This window comes from Dendroctonus ponderosae, unplaced genomic scaffold (assembly GCF_020466585.1).
Source record: "Dendroctonus ponderosae isolate FM_Combo_2020 unplaced genomic scaffold, Dpon_F_20191213v2 Dpon_F_20191213_9, whole genome shotgun sequence".
Taxonomy (NCBI): domain Eukaryota; kingdom Metazoa; phylum Arthropoda; class Insecta; order Coleoptera; family Curculionidae; genus Dendroctonus; species Dendroctonus ponderosae.
Window position 1 is genome coordinate 7,795,373 of NW_026019116.1, and position 3,447 is coordinate 7,798,819.

Below are 3,447 nucleotides of genomic sequence, written 5' to 3' on the forward strand. Positions count from 1 at the left end.
TTTTTATCTAGATTAAGACTGCATGTATTAAACAAGGGCAGAAAGACCGATAGGTCGATAGCCTTTTTTAGAAATAAAGATGTTTACTACTACTCTCGCATTGTATGTAACAATTATACATAAAAAGTAATCGTGTTTCGTACAAATGAAATGTACACTGATCGAAAGCAGTCACAGACTATCATGTTGTTTGTCTGTTTAGCAGTCTAGACTCAATAAAATTTGGCAGCGTCATTGCATGCATACTGTTTAGTTGATAATGTAATTATACTAATAAAAACATGTCTGTAATCTAAGCAATGTTTGCACACCGGACTCGCGTAAAAAGGTTTTGCTAACTGATGTTTGTCGATTTTACCTTCGAACTACTTCGCGATGATTAAAGATTTTTGCATGGCTGTGCATTAATTTTGCTGTAAAAATTCAATTTTCGTCATTTCGAATGTGTGACATTTGCCAGTTACTAATGGACGAATTACTATTATAAACAACAAGTTTATAGAAAACATTTTCTTCTTCTAACAACTTATGTAGTCGCTGTTGTATAATTATTGGCAGTGGCTTTAGCCTTTGATCTTCTGATCTTCCATTTGCTATTTTATTAGAGTTGACATACAACATAAAAGCTGTTTTTAACACCAAAATCCACTGAAGAAAGATATGCCTAGTGACAATTTAACAATCTCACTATACCACATTTCTGGAATTTGACAGGATATTTACAATAATGGTTCTTTCGCTGGTCGACCATTTCAGCAGTTTCCTACATATTTTAATAGCCATTTTTGATCATAAAATCAGGTTAATTTCGTCCACCCACCGTTTCACGGCCGTTTTATTCGCGAATTTTATCAGTCAGTATCATAAAAAGATCGTTTGCATTTTATTGGTCTGGTTACGTACTGCGATATCTGATCGATGCACCGCTAAAAACGTCCATTTAAAATTTGCGAAACGTGTTTGTTCGATGGAAATTGACCACTCGGTCTGGGCAATTCCGTAAATTATATTCAGTCTTCTACGTGATCGGGCCAGGGACAATTTTGATGTGTCTTGCAGATAGCTGCAAATTGCTGGGTGGATGACTTTACCCAGAATAGTCGATGGATAGCGAAAAAGCCTTACTAGACAACACGCCGATAGACTAAATGGCCCATAGAAGTGAGCGATTAGAATTTCGAAATTCCCATTATKTTTGTGTTAGGTTTTGCTCTTGGAAAATTATAATTAAAGTGTAAAGGAGTCGCACATAATGTGCGACTGAACTGAAACTGGCCTTTGCCCCTGGAGGAAAAAAATATTATGGATAAGGCCAAAAATAGCTTTGATTTTCGTTTCTTCTTGGTAAATTTTGAAATAGTATTGATAATTGGGCGAAGGTTGGTCTTTGGGGGTCTTGCAGCATGAGAAACGCGAATTGATTGGATCTGCTGTTACATATGGAGGGCGCTACCTACATGTTTTTCTCTCATTTTCACCCTCAACCCAAATATCTCTAAAACGGTTGTTTTTTACGCTAAAATGATAGCGACATTGTTTTCTGCTAAACAAAGTGATACAGACACACATTCAAAGAGAAAAAGACATGCAGAAAGCGTCCTCTACATGTAAATACAGATCAAAAATCAAATGTAAGTGTCCCAAGGTTTCAAAACCCTAAATACCAAGTATTATTCAAATATCGATACTACCTATGACTTACTTAAAATAAATATTTTAACAGCCTGTAGCGCGATAATTAAAGCCTTACGAAGTCTATATGGACCTTTCATCTTAAAAATGCCTCAGAAATAGCCCGGTCATACGCGTATTTTAGTCCTTTTTGCCATAGTGAAATCACAATACATTTTTTATAATTATTTATCAAAAATTAAGAATGGTTTTCAGGTTTGATTTCTGCTAGTACCAAGTGATAATAATCAACTGTAACAATTGGGTGGGAACATTTCTGATTTAGTTGAATTTTCCAGTCGTAATAGAAATAATACAAGTAACTTGCTTGATGAAGACTAGATGAAGACTAGTTAATTGGAACAAAGAAGCCGCTCTGTGGTGCAAGTGGGAAAGAGAAACAATTTGTCACTCATTTAGTGTCTACACCTCGAATCAGCATTTGAATATTTAAATAACATGATGTCACCGTTGCCGTAACATTACATAGAGAACCGTCCGGGAATATTTAAGTGCGAACAATAAATCAACGAACACGAGGGTGATCGAACTAACAAAACTGTAATTGCATTTCAATCGAAAATATCTACAAAAGACCGACAGCTTCGATCGTAGCCATACGAAACGTTAAAATTAAATGGCTCAACATGGAGTTGGGAGAAGTATTGAAAACTACAGAAAAAAACCGCAAGCAGCCAGCAAGATCATGCCAAAATTTCATGTTTCCGCCTCGTTTTTGCTCATTTCTCGGAAGGAGGAAATGTTGGCAGTTTTCTCAAAAAAGTCTTGATTTTAAGAAGTTTTAGAATTGAGTGTTTTTTTTGAGTTGCAAGAAACGTGACGCTTCTTTTTGCGCAAGTTTTGCAAAAGCCATTTGAGCCACAGAAAGTTTTCGTTTTGGCATCGTTGGATAGGGAGTAGAAAATGCGATTCAGCCATAACATGTTATGAAAAGTCGAGCAATTTTGACCCAGAAAGCGAAATTTGAATATCAGACTATCGTGCAAGATTATGGCAAAATTTCATGTTTTGCGTCCCGTTTTTGCTCATTTCTCAGTAGCAAAATGAGCAAGAGCATATTGTTACCAGACACAAGAACAATTTTACATACAAAATGTTTTCTCTGTGCAAAGAAAATAGTCCGCATTTTGGCGTTTCGCTGTATTTTGGGAGGAAGCGTTCAAATGGTGCCTTTTACTTGCTGTTTTATATTTTAAATTTTTTGTTTATCGTCCTGTTAATTTTGGTCAAACTTACTTTCTACTGAAAGGTTTCGCTTTAGTGATCGTATTTGTTTAATGTTGTTAATTTTAATTAATACGGCACACATCAAACACAGGAAGTTTCTCCTCGGTTTTGCGGACGTTTCGACCCTTTGATTGGGGTCATCCTCCGGACATTGAAACACAGTGATGTTTTATGTATCCTTCTTTTCACTTTACTACTTTCTATTAATCACTTTTTAGGTGGCTCTGCAGGGCTGTTAAAATAATGAATTAAGAACTATAGTTCTTAACTCCAAATCAAAATCAATTCCTGGGCTTCAGTCATTTATTGTCTATTTATCAATTAAAATACGTTTCGGTGTTTTCCACCATCATCAGTTTCTATGTGTAGCGTTGTTGCTACATATATTTGGAGTATTACAATACTCCAAATAATAATACATTTTGAAAGAAAAATACATTTTGGATTTTGTAAAACAGCCGCGCATTAGTAAAGGCGCAAAATTTCAGTTTAACAGGAATTTGCTGTGATTTTTGAGAATTTTTCAAA

The 3,447-nt window shown here is 35.4% G+C and overlaps 1 protein-coding gene across 7 annotated transcripts in view; it reads left to right on the plus strand.

Annotated features, from left to right (window-relative positions):
• Positions 1–3,447, plus strand: part of LOC109539372 (trinucleotide repeat-containing gene 18 protein) — a 121,709-nt gene that overhangs the window by 104,230 nt on the left and 14,032 nt on the right. The window lies entirely within an intron of this gene.